Below are 14,007 nucleotides of genomic sequence, written 5' to 3' on the forward strand. Positions count from 1 at the left end.
TCTTCAACTCCTCCCTCGACTGCAAGCGGCAAACCTCCCTGATCGCTCTGCGCAGCGCCACATGATCTCAAAAACACCTCATGTCAAAAAAGCTAAAAAACTGTGACATGAAGACAGGATCATGACAGTATCACCATTTCATGGGCCCTCCTGAGTATCCTTTGCCTGAAGGCTTCTCACTGGCCCTATCGACTGCACCTCCATTTTTTCATAGTTTATAGTTCATTTTATTATTAATACATCACTCTCTAAAAAGTAGATGCTGTGTGACCCTTACAGAGGATGAGAGAGAGAGAGCTAGTGTTTCACTACTCCTCTTGATGTATGTGTTTTCTGTCAAGCAATAAACAGTGGACCTCGACCCTTCTCAGGATTGTTGTCAACATAGCATAACGCAGTCCACTACATATTTATAAATGTGTGTATATGGAGCTACATGCCACTCTAGGTCATGTCGTTCTATACTCATACACACATATATTTGGTATATTGCAGTGCCTTCCTTTCTGGCATATAGCAGATACTAAATCAAACCACTAGTCTTAGGCTATGTTTACATTAGTGTGCTTTTATTATACAGTAATACAGAATTGTAAAATAAAAACAATATCTGTCCATACTGGTGCTTTCACTGCATTTTGGAAAATATATCTGTCCAAACTTATACACGACCAAAACCAGATGAAACATGACCAATTATGCACACTGTTGCTCAAATAATAGCTTGCTCCTTGCACATGTAGACAGCTGCAGTTTTGTAAAATGCAGAGTTTAACTGCACAGCAGGTGTTAACCTTTTCATACATTTGTATTAAATTTCATAACTGAGCCCCTGGTGTGAGACACTGCACGTCAAGGGCGTCAATTTGGGTAGGGACGCTAGGGACATGTCTCTACCAATATCAAGGGAACACTGAATTGTCCCTAGCAATAATTTCGACTAAACAATTAATCTATATTTTTTATAAGCACTCATGTTCATCTGTTTTACTTATTTTATTTAACATTTATTTATTCAAATGGTCATTCAAATGGGATTAAGAATCTTTAACAATCGCATTCTGCAAAATAGCACAATTCGTGGTACACAAACGGTTAACTGATCCCGTTCTCTGCAATGAGTCCCGCCTCAGTAATTCACATCTCTAATAGGATTGGCTTTGCCTCTCTTAAGTCCCACCTCTCTAACTCTTGTATCTTTATGATTGGCTTTGTATTTATTTGCTAACATGTTACATAGGCTAGGCTGCATACGGTTGACAAAGTGCCAAAGCTCTGTCAACAAGACGCAATGTGCATGATTATGCAGTCTACCGCATGATTATCCCACTTAAGCACTGGCAGCCAATGACTTCTTTTTTTGAGGGCGCCCCATGCGAAGTTCGTCACAACATGTATGTAGCCCATCATGTGTGTGGTTGTAATTTCAAAATATGTTTTCTGCGTGTTGAGTATCCTATGTGCATCTCATGTCTTGTCAAAATAAATGACTGCTGCAGAAGCGTTTAATGCTGAGTTTACACCAACCGCAATAGAGACGTAAAGCGCAAGTGATTTCAATGTTAAGTCAATGTGAAGACGCGTTGACGCGCGTCTGGAGGCATGGAAGACGTGTTTCCGCCCTATTTGTTCGTCTAGTTCACGCGAATTGAGCGCCTGGCGCGTTACGCGCGAATGGTGCTGTTTTTGCATTTTGTGTTTGACACAAATTGCCGGCTGACGCCCGAGTTCAAAAATTTGAACTTTGGTGGAATTTTGTGCCGCGTTAACCAATCAGGAGCCTGCTTGCTGTTGTGGCGGCAGCCCTGCCCGGAGTCACTCATTCAACATGAAGGAACGCTTGATATTGTCCGTGAGCAGTCATCCGGAGCTATACGACACAAGTTCTTATATCTATAGAGACAGGAATAAAAAGGACCTCGCTTGGAAGAGTGTCAGTGAGGACATTGGGCAACCTGGTAAGTTGTAATACACATTTCACTTTTGAGTCACGTGACGTTTATCGACCCGCGCCATTTTTTCCCCCTATAGTAAGGTGACCAAATACAAACTGGTAACTCTCTCGATAAATGTGACACGGAGTGACTGTAAGCAGCGGAAATAAAAACATGGCAGAACTAAAAATGGTGACCAATTTCACCAAAACACCCGGCCATCTCCGGGCAACCGTACTCAGGCGATATCTGCGTCAGGTGTGCTTATTAATCGTGGTGATTGGCGATTGGAGAAGGAGTATAAATAGAGCATCAGGAAAACAGGAAGAAGTTTATTCCAGCAAGCGTTGTGGGGGAGACGGAAGTGTTTGGTGTGTTGGAGAGGCATATTATTGTGGAGACAAAGTGGAGGATTGGGCTGAAGGAAAACGAAGCTAAGTACTTAGGAAATTCCTGCCGAAGTAATTGTGTTGACCTGTGCTGTTTACTTTGAAGAGTTTGTGGATATCTAGGAGTCACCATGAAATACATTGGAAGGAACGAAGGAGTGTGTTACTAGCAACCTTGTATACGTATTCCTCTGGAAGAGAGAGAGAAACATCGAGTGTTAACAAACCGTGAGTATGTGGAGTGGTTGCCTTGCCAGTGACAACTTTTGCTCTATAAGTGTGTTCTAGTTTATCTCCTAAGTGCTCGCTCAGCGTGTATACGGCCCCACCCATAGAAAGGAGTGGTGGGCGAGCCAAAGCTAGCTACGAAGGGGAAAGAGGGTGTTTACAAGTCGTGGATGTGATGTCTCCATTTGGTCATCCCCCGTATCAACCCCTTTCTGCTGTTCAGGACCAATTCCCGGCCCAACGTGGTGATCGGACCTTAATTCACCGTGAGTGTGTGTGGCATGCCGTTGGTGAGTCTTTTTGACGTGTGTACACTTGAAGAATTGTAGTGTTGTGTCAATGTTGTCAGCGATCACTCACTAGGACGAAGAGGAGAGCCCTGGATCGAAGGAAGTGAGCTGGTATCGGTGGACGACTGATACATCTATTATACAATCCGACTGTGACTCGTAATACCTTCCCCCACCGGGTGGTGGCGTACCAACTGTGACAAGTAAGAGTATTGCTGTGAATATTGTGTGGAGTATTGGAAAGAGGGAGAACTTTAATTTGCTGCTGTGTGGAAGAAAGTACATGTGCTGTTTTGGTGTATGATTATACGCCTGTTGAGTGTTTGCAGATGCCTGCCCCTGTCTAGATCTCTCGTCACGCTGTTGGAAGAGAGGAGAGGGAAGCGATAGGCCCACTCGTACAGTACATCACCTGGTGTGGCGTCCTATTCCATTATACCCACCACCTATGATTCCATCCGTGGCTGTGTTGGGCCCCACGTGCATCAGCCTCAGCCTGTCCCTCTATCTGTTCGTTTGTTCGAAGTCAAGAGGTGTTGTATCTCTCCCTACATATTCACTGCAGTAGTATATTGTTGAAGAGACCCTGTATGTGTGTCTGCTGTCCGCAGGTTTGAGCCAAGGGCTCCGTGTCGACGTGGGACTGTTCCACGACGTGTTGTAAGTCAACGTTCAAGTGTTGCATTGGATGTCCGTCCTAGCGAGAACGGCTAGAAGTTCACTGTGTGTATATACGTCCTCTCCAGCCACCTAAGGGCTAAAGCCTGATGTCTGTCTACCTACGGGTCTGTGAGTTACATCTGTTTTAAGCCTAATATATCCACCTGTACGCCCAAGAGCCCAGTGTACCGTCCTGTATTCTCACCTGTACGCCCAAAGCTAAGAGTCCAGTGTACCGCCCTGTATACTCACCTGTACACCCAAGCCAAGAGCCCAGTGTACTTCCCCGTATACTCACCTGTACGCCCAAAGCCAAGAGCCCAGTGTACTTCCCCGTATACTCACTTGTACGCCCAAAGCTAAGAGTCCAGTGTACCACCCTGTATCACTTGTATGCCCAAAGCTAAGAGTCCAGTGTACCACCCTGTATACTTACCTGTATGCCCAAAGCCAAGAGCCCAGTGTACCGCCCTGTATACTCACCTGTACGCCCAAAGCCAAGGGCCCAGTTTACCTTTCTGGATACTCACCTGTGTACCTCCTAGTCATCTCCAGCCCCAAGTCCCGGCCCGCACTTGTATACCTTCTGGACGCCGTGCTGTAAGCCCAGCGTATTCCTCTACACGCCGTAGGTGGCCCGTTAAGGTATTTACCTACCCATTCCCCAGTGTACTTACCTGTCTCTGCTTTAACTCCCAGGAAGAGAGGTTGGAGCGTCCACCTGGAATCCATCTGAAAAACACAAAGAGCGGTAGTTGAGAATATTCCCCTGTAATTCACCAGTGGACAAAGAAGATAAAGACAGGCTAAGAGGACTTACCTGTGATCCCCGTGAGAGTCAGAAGCAACTCAGAGCCATTTAAAGTCTCCGTACTCACCGATTTTGACGCCTGAAACGCGGTTGGTGTAAACGCAGCATTAAGGGTTTATGATAAAAGAGACGCTCACATTTGCCAGATACTCGCATAATCTCATGTGTAATCAGAGTTTAGTGTTAAGTGAGTGTCTTGAGTGTATTTTGTGAACATGAGTGTCTCTGTTATCATAAACGGTGATCAAGCAGTGGTCAAAACACATGACGCAACAAACATGCATTTTGAAAACGCGAGCAACACACGACACGCCGAACACTTATTTTGAATTTGCGCCCCCTCAGAAGAGCAGTCATGAGCCGCAACTGCCGGTAAGTGAGGAAGAAAGCATTCTTAGTTTCATGCACAAAATATGTTAAAAGTTATATTACATATTAGGGCCTTTCGTCCTAAAACAGGGTCTGCAGCATTTGCAAACGTCTTTGATTTCATGGGTCGAAAACCCTAGGGTAGTGTGGTAGGGGTAACTGTAGCAAAAGGAATGCCTTTTAAAACAGCCTTTTTGTCATGTGTTTCGTAGACTCCCTCACAACTTTCACACTCACCTGACTACTAATAATTACCCCCAGCTGTCAGCTATTTAACTCACCTCATCAGGAAACAGCATTTATATTTAGTTGTATATGAAGAGTTCAGATGCAAAAAAGTGCACTTTTTATTGGGCTCTAATGTTTATGTTCAGTAAAATGTCTCTTTAATGGCAATGCACATATATTGCTCAGTGGCAGAGCATTGCATTAGCAGCACAAAAGGTCATAGGTTCAAACCCAGGAAACACCCATACTGTTAAAAAAATGCAAGTCACTTTGGAAAAATGTGTCTCTGCCAAATAAGTAAATGTAAATACAACGAAAAGGCTGTCACTTCATTGGTATTTAACAAATTTGAGCAGGCTTTTCCTGCAAAACCACTCACCCTGTAAATTCACTTTTCTGCCTGTTTCCATCTGGCAGACGCTACCGCAGTCTGTTGGCCAAAACAGAGAGGCTCAAGCAGAGCTTTTTCCATCAGACTCCTTAAAGAGCATCAATTATCCGATTAACGATTTTACATTTCCTTTGGTGTGTAAGTGTGTATTAGTACATGTTAACGATATGCAAAATGTAGAAACCCCAAAGTAAACAATGACGGGAGTTATTGTCTCCAACTTAAATCTCTTTTCTTGGACTACAACAAACACACGGACTGTAGGCACCAGTTTACTTCCTAGGCCGGTTGACGTGGACAGGACGGTCATTATCATAATTCTGCCCACTTCTGATTCACAGCCTGTAAGTAGCCTATGTTTTCATATTTAAAGATTTTATTACTAATTAAAACATGACTCAAACACACAAGTTTTGTGCCGTGCAGAGTAGCGCTTGTTGTTTTTCGTTTTTACGATCACAAATGCAGACATGGTTTAATGTTTTAATATCCTTACCTTAACAATCTGTTACGTACTGCTCAAGCTGCGCTGGCAAAGTTGATCGATCAAGTCATCCACATTTTTTGCATCAGATTCGGCTCGTATTGATAAGGTAGTAAAGACTAGGGGTGTGCATTGGCACTGCCCTCACAATTCGATTCAATTACGATTCACCAGGTAACGATTCAATTCAATTCGATTCTACGATGCATTGTAATGCATCAGAATTCTACTGTAGGGCCTACACAACAAGGCAAATTTTTAATCAGTCAAGTGCAACTATTCTCAACAAAAACGGAAGCTTAGCAGCTTTAAGACAATGACAATTATATACCTGAGATGAGAATTTACAGACAGCTTAAGTCTTGTCTAGTTTCCCATTAACTTCGTATAATCCGAAATGTGCCCATATGTCCACTTTCCATGGAAAAGCGTGTGTTTTTGTTTACCCTGTCTATCACTGTCATCTCTCTCCGCCTCAGCCATCTTGATTGTTGTTGTTATGCCCCCGGAAGTAATTGAAACTTCACAACTTTATTGTCTGCTCGAGGCCAGAAAATAAACAGTGACATAATCAAAATAAACAGTGACATAATCGATTATGGCACTTTGCTGCATCGATGCTGAATCGTACATGTGCGCATTGCGATGCATTGCCGAATCGATTATTGTTGACACGCCTAGTAAAGACGATATTAACTGTCAGCATTGCATTGTGAGCTTATCTTCAATACATAGTAAGGAGTGTCACATTTCCGGCTGATGTAAGAGGGATTCAGACCAATCACAACGTTCTGTTAAGCAATGTAATAGGTGCTCTTTAATATGGACACATCCCGCACCCTTAGGACTCTGGTGGTCTAATGTTATGTTATTCACTGGTTCACTGCACCTGTACTTTACTTTTTGTACAGTGTCATTTTTTTTCAAGTTCTATCTACAATACTACCATAATCTCTGTTCTCTTAATTGAGATTTGTTTAGTTTTTTTCTCTTAACTATTTTTTTCTAACTTTTTCCTTTAATTTCTTATGATTCCCTTATTTTTGCCTTAACCTAGTTTAGAGGTGTCAACCTCATTTTAGGTTGAGGGCCGGGTAGTAAATAACGTCACAATGTGAGGGGTGGATTACCTTTACAAAACTTAGTTGTTAATAATTCTGTTAATATTAACTAAACACACTACAAATGCATTTGCAAGAAAAGTAGAGAAACACATGGCTCTGTGAAAACTAACTTTAATAAGTCCTACTTTACATCTGTAAAACCCCACTGGTCTTCGATTTGAAAAGCCTTAATTTATAAGTATGCCTTATGCTTATACCTTATCCTTTATGTATTGCATAATAACACCCAAATCATTCATAAATCATGAACTTTTCTTTGGAATATTTAACAGTTTGAAGTCATAAACACAGGGATTATACTTTCAAATCATGCCTCCTTACATTTTTTAGACCACTGGATTAACATCACCAGTTTTGGGGCAGTTGCTATACCAGCATTTTCACCTGACAAACCACGACATTTAAAAGAAACTAAACTAAAACCCACTGCTGTTCGGCTTAAGGCAAAAAAAATTGTGGCTATTTCATACACGGTACATGGTGGAACCACTGCGTGGCTGCCGCTTTTTTTGCCGTCTGCCATGAAGACTAGAGCCATGCCCGTGGAAACATCAGAAAGTTTGGGTGCACAAGGACGTGGTCCGTCTTTGCTCCACCTGTGAAACCATCCACGTTTTGCTGCTTTCCGCATGTGTCCTATTTAAACTAGACACACACAACTGCCGCATCCCACCTGAATATGTATTTAATATTAAATAATTAATCATCATGCGGGCCGTATTGGACACAGTTGTGGGCCATGTTCGGCCGTATGTCTGACACCCCTGACTAAATTGTATATGTTGTATATACAGGTATTTTCTATATTTTTAAAAATTTTAGCTGCACAGTCTAAAAGTGTATACCAGACTTACATTTTACTACAGGTTGTATATGCATATAGTTGTGTATGTGACAAATAAAAATCTTGAATCTTGAGAACCCTCTGGCAAGGCAAGCTTTTTTGGCAAAGACCTCCACTTCTATCTTTTGACAAGAAATTGGATTGTTGCAAACATTGTAATAATGAAAGTCAGAATGTAAAAATTAAAAAACTGTCACTGCCACATCCGGGTCGTATTCAGGTCCTGCAGGATATTATTTGCATTGCTTGTTCTGTAACATCTTGCATCTTGTTGTGATTTGATCCGAGGGTGGAATGTTAGAAGAGAGTTTAAAAGTTTCACAGAGGTTTTTAATTTAGCGACTGACTGCTTTTTTCTTTTATTATTGCTTGGCTTTATGACCATCAGTGGCCTGGTTACTTCTTGTTGAAGTTATTAACTGTGTCCCTTCATTTGTGCGTTGAAGATATTACAAATTTTATTTGTTTTTTTGCAGTTTCAGTGGCTGTAATAAACCACAGTTTATTATTTCTGCCACTGCCTGTTCTGGACTCCCTCCAGTTCAGCAAAGACCTACAGTGGCATATAATGGTATGCATTAGAAAAAAATATTACTTTATTTAGTTCCACTTTGTAATTTCTCCTCATATCTACGTATATCATCATGCTAACATAGCTGATTGATAAATTACTTGACATTATGAAACTTGTGGCTATATTATAGTAGAACAGACAGGATATGATTCGAGTCTGTGCTTAAGAAATGGCACATAACGTAGTAAATGTCACTTAGTTGTTCACCATGATGAAGAATATTTATTTGAAGCGTCTGAGGTTACATCTTTTTTAGTGTAGCTTGGGGTTCAGATGACAGCAAACTGAAAAATGAGGTTATACATTAGCAGAGAACATTTATGAGTGCAGGAATATTACACTTGGTTCATCTAAGGAGATATCTATATTTCATAGTGAAGTCTGTTTCAGTCTGAATTCCTGTTCACCTATGAGGGCCGCTCTCTTTGACATCATATCAGGAACATTTTACTGCTGGACCTCAGCCTGTAAAACATGAAAGAGAGACTCTCTGTAAAATTATCATAACATGAACAGATTTAAAGTCCCTCTGTAGTGGATAGTTTTATCACTTACAACTCATTTTTTAACATCATAATAGCATATATAAAAGTTTTTTCTTCGACAGAAATTTCTTCATGCTTTAAATCAGCTTAAATGTAACTCTACAATCTACACTTACCTCATTTTGTATGAATATGCAGATTAGTCCCCACCTCCATTCTTTCGCACTATCTCAGACCTTAAGTACATAGATGCTACATGCTCTGCAGAGATGCGCGGATGGGCTTTTATTTCATCCGCAACCGCATCACAAAACTCATCATCCGTCCGCCATCCATCCGCACCAACGTTTCTGACCAGTTTTCAAAACCGCACCCGCCCGCCATCCGCTGACTGGGCGATGCAAGGCACTGCTGATGACAGCCGCTGCTGATGACAGCCGCGAGACTAGAAAGCCCTAGAATATAAGCAGTGAACTCAGGCTATGTTTACATTACTGCGTTTATCCTTTAAAATGCGTTACTTTTGCTACGTTTACGGCTTTCATCTACATCACCGTTTTCGACCCTCATAAACGGATTCGTTCGTCAAGGCTGCAGACCCTGTTTTAGTTTAAGAAATCAGACGTGCGCTTAGTGTAAATGTAGATAGAGTCTTATGTAAACAAACAGCTGGTGTTAACGTGACAGCGCATCATTTTCAAAGTAAAAATTATTTTATTCAGGTAGATGGAGGTTTGCAACGGAGGTTTTGACAAAAATAGTAAACATCTACCAACCAGCTATTATAAATGCTATATCGGATTGTTTAAACATGTATCATAATGTCTATTTTATATTTATGTTTGAGTATTGTTGGGTTTGAATATTGTTGTAATGTGTTTATGTTTTGTTTAATTTTAGTTAGCTTATTACGAAAGATAGACTGTAATTTTAAACGCCATATATGGCGTTGTAAAGGCCAATATGAAGGGAGAATTGTAATGGGTCAGACATTATTTTCGAGTTTAATTTAAGTTTTGTTTTCTACTTTAAAATGAATTTCGTTTCAGATAATTTGTCTCTTAATTTTAATCGATGTTTTGTTGATAAGTTTTGTGAATATAAATTAATAAAAACAATAAACTCAACGTCATTAATATTTAATGCTCGTTTAGCTAGCGAAGGACGTGCACGGACCTCGCACACATTTAAAAATTAATGCAATAAGCATTTCTGTAGGCTAAAGCTATACTTCACCTCTTACTATGTTTGATTGAAGTTTGCATTTGCTGAAATTTATTTTTGCTTCAAGTTCGTTTAGTACTGTTCACTTGAATGCTTTCTTTTTAAATCATCTCGGATCGGCGCACATGACATGGGACAAAAATAAATAAATAGCCTAAATTAAACGCACAAATTACATATCGCTAGTGTCATCCTCCTGATTTACCACTTTGTAAAACTTATTCCAGGCAACCCTTTTCTGACCTTTTATTTCCTTTGTTTTTAATTTTCATTTTTTTGAGTTTGCCACGTACCTCCTTCGCCGGCGTTGATAAGAGCTGTGTCAAAATGCGTCCTCATTTCTCTGCGCTGTTAATGATAGAACGAATGGATCCTTAACATGCCGAGGCTATCCCAAACAATTAAAGCCTTTATTAAATAAAAGTGTATTTAGAAAACTTTTTCTTGTCACTGTTTTAGTATTATAAGTTATGTTTTGTGTTAATATTATTCGGTTTATGTTGCGTATATTTCTAAGGTTGATTATTTGATATACTGTTGTTGAATAGTTTAATCTACATCAATGTGTCATATTTTCTAAAATAAATTCATATTTTTCTGATTACATATTTATTTTAATAAGTCATTTATTGCTGACAGGCGCGATGGGCGCTACTGGGGGCGCGTGCAACAGGTGACCCAAATTATGGGTCCTCTGAAGGCTAGACCGTCTCATTTCAGCTCTTCGCGAACTTCTGAGCCTGCCACCTTGATAGACATAATGCTCACCTTTAAGGTCGTATGCTTTGAAGAACAAAGCTAATAACAAGCAGTCGATCCGCCACCCGCCCGAATTTAATTAAAATATTATTTTTCGTCACGTCATCCGCCCGATCCGCGGTTTATCCGCGGAGTCCGCGGCTGTAACCGCCAACCGCGCATCTCTAATGCTCTGCAGTTTCAGACACATGATTGTGTAGGGATTTATTACTTCGTCACAACCCCCTTTTCCATACTGTACCATCTGGATTCCTGTGCCTACTGATAGTGATAACAGACTATTGTCACAGCTGTTTATTCAATACAGTGGGGGTTAAAGGTGTGGTCTTCTGATTGGTCAGTTTGAATGTATGATGTTAGGTTTAGTCACATGGTCAAGGGAAAGAGAATATAGGTCTTGGTTTTCATGAGATCTGGGCTTTTGCCTTTTGGCATTTGCCATTTGCTTTCTGCCCTCTGCTTTTCTTCTTTACCTGAGTTCTTGGGTTTAGGCCTTTAGGCCTAGATTCCAGTTCTTAATGGTCATTCTCTTTCTTCTAAACTTTCTTTCTTTCTCTATCTTATCAGGTAATATCACACATACATTGGAAACAGTTAATTGTTTGTATTAAGTACCATTTCATGCATTTATAGTGTAACCATTTCAATTGTAACTTTAAGTCAGTACTGTTATTAAACCTTTTCATTTACAAATCTGTTGTTTAGTTTTGATTTAATGTTAATACTTAAACGCTCCATATTGCAATTCAATATATTTATATTCTAGCAATGCTCTCCCACATATTTTGCTATTATAACTGCACTTATTTCCGTCGTTGGTATAGGTTGCAGAAGGGTGATAATTGACCAGAAATACACAGTTTTATAATATCTTGCTGTTAACATTTCTCAGTCATTTTGGCGTTCCTACAGACTGAACCACTGTAGTGAATCCACCCTTACAATTGCTAAGTCCAGTTTCTCAAAACATCATGAATTGCGCGCTAGCACAAATGTTTTAGAGCTGATTTAAAAGGTGATGCTCAGACACATCTGTCTGTAATTATCAAGCAACCCTGAACACCTTAATTAGCTGCTTAAGCTGTGTTTGATTGGGGTTGGAGCTGAAATCAGCAGGACGGTACCTCTTCAGGAGCAGGGTTAGAGACCCTTGGTTTAGATCAGGGGTGGCGAACGTTGGTCCTGGAGAACCACAGCCCTGCAGTTTTTAGCTCCAACCCTGATTAAACCTCACCTGTCTGAAGGTTTCTAGTAACTCTTTAGACCTTGATTACCTGTTCAGGTGTGTTTGATTAGAGCTGGAGCTAAACTCTGCAGGACTGCGGCTCTCCAGGACCGACGTTCACCACCCCTGGGATAGATCATTCACATTGCACGCGTGAGCATCACAGAAGTAGAGCTGAAGCAGCAGTGCTGCAATCATTTCAGCTCTACAATGCAGGGAGTTTATGCAGCATCCATACATAATAGTTATAGTTATCCACTCATTTAACTGTGAGGTCTTTGGAAAACTAAACTTTTATGGAGAAAATACTCCAATACTGGAGTTAAATTATGAATTTGCACATGGTTCGTCTTAAAGCATAACATCACATATAAATAATAATATAAGATTCTGTATGACATAAAAGCAACAATAAAAACATGATTTTCACTAGGGCTGGCCCGATAACACTTTTTCATGTTTGATACCGATGTCGATACCACAACCTTGAGTATCTGTCGATACCGATTCTGATCCAATACCAATTCTATCGACCTTTTAATCAATTAAACTGCAAATAGCACATTTGTTAGCTGTAGAGAAAGCTTAAACTGAGCTACAGAACTCAAATGTTTTATTGTGCAACAAATGACTGTGTAAATTTAAAACTCAATGAAACATTGAACAATGCTGCTTCATTTTATTTAAATGTTTACATTTTTATTTAAAAAATCGCGCTATACCGCAGGTTGCCATGACAAGGTCCGTGTCGGTATTGGATTGGATTGTACTCCCCAACTTCTAGAATATGCAATCGACCACTTTCGCCAGTATTGGACTAATATCGATACTGAATATCAGATCGGCCCACCCCTAATTTTCACCACAGGGGTACTTATCACGTTGCTGCAAACAGCCCATAGCCAAATTTAACCTTCTGCATCAAGTTTACAGCGTACCCTAAGCATAGTTGCGTAATTTGTACCACAGCCTAACATGCACCTCCCCAAAAATGTAACAATGTGTCAGTTCTATGCATACCGTAAGGGCTGTGATTGGTCTGCTAGAACATTTCATTCAGGTGATAAAATGTGATACATACATGTAGGGGTGGTTTCCCAGACAAGGATTAGACTAGTCCTAAACTAAAATAAATGTAAGAGCTGTCCAAACTGAAAACAATTTGCATTGACATATCTTAAAGGGGTGGTTTAATGGTATTTCAAGCATTCTGACTTAATAGTTGTTTCCTCATGCTAAACGTAGGCAAAGTGTCAAAACAGCAGCTGGACGTGTTACAGAGTATTTCTGTGCCGAATGCACTTTGCCAGGGTTCGTACAAGTTTCGGCAAGTTTTTTTCGATTACAGTTCTAACTGACGTTTCAGGGGTTTTCGATACGTATCACTTCTTTATATGGGCTTCCCCCGGAAAACTTCCCCCGGAAACCCCGCATCAGTGGGAGATGCTAGAGCTGCTAACAGCTTATCACGCCACTCAGCTTTGTTTAATTTCAAAAGTCAACAATGGCACGAAAGAAGAAGTGTGTTTTTGGATGTAAGGAGAAGACATCCAGCCTTATGGAAACAATGGATATAGTTTATTATCCGGGGTAGCAGCAGAGTTTTGCATGTGTGTTTGATGCGGTGGATTTTCCCAACCGGGTCATGACGAGTTGCACGCGGTAAGTAAGACTTCTGTCTTATGTTGGAAATAGTCGCGTACATATTATTTAAATGACACGAACATGTAGTGAATCATAAGTTAAAACAGTGTTGTATAGTGTTGCATGACTCGTACTCGCTCCTCCCGCGGTATAACTCCTCCTTCTTAATTTTTTCGTATGTTATCGGAAAGATTCGGTAAAGCTAATTTTACTTTTATAAATCTGATTAAACTAAAGACTCTTCGGAGATATAAAGGATGTCGTACTACTCTATAGGTACTCCAGATTAACATCAGAAATGCAGAAACAGTGTGTGTTACGTGAGCTTTAAAATACACCAGTGC

The 14,007-nt window shown here is 40.4% G+C and overlaps 2 long non-coding RNA genes across 2 annotated transcripts in view; both read right to left on the reverse strand.

Annotated features, from left to right (window-relative positions):
* Positions 1–12,148, reverse strand: part of LOC141350025 (uncharacterized) — a 341,096-nt gene extending 328,948 nt beyond the window's left edge. Inside the window, exon 1 of the long non-coding RNA XR_012357897.1 lies at positions 12,069–12,148. This is a non-coding gene — a long non-coding RNA (uncharacterized lncRNA). The remainder of the gene's footprint in view (positions 1–12,068) is intronic.
* Positions 8,526–9,073, reverse strand: LOC129421898 (uncharacterized). The gene is made up of 2 exons (XR_008637205.2): positions 8,988–9,073; positions 8,526–8,791 (listed from the first exon to the last, which is right to left on the reverse strand). It is a non-coding gene; the product is annotated as an uncharacterized lncRNA (long non-coding RNA).
* Positions 12,149–14,007: the final 1,859 nt, after the last annotated feature.

The sequence above is a fragment of the Misgurnus anguillicaudatus genome, chromosome 16 (assembly GCF_027580225.2).
Source record: "Misgurnus anguillicaudatus chromosome 16, ASM2758022v2, whole genome shotgun sequence".
Classification (NCBI taxonomy): Eukaryota; Metazoa; Chordata; class Actinopteri; order Cypriniformes; family Cobitidae; genus Misgurnus; species Misgurnus anguillicaudatus.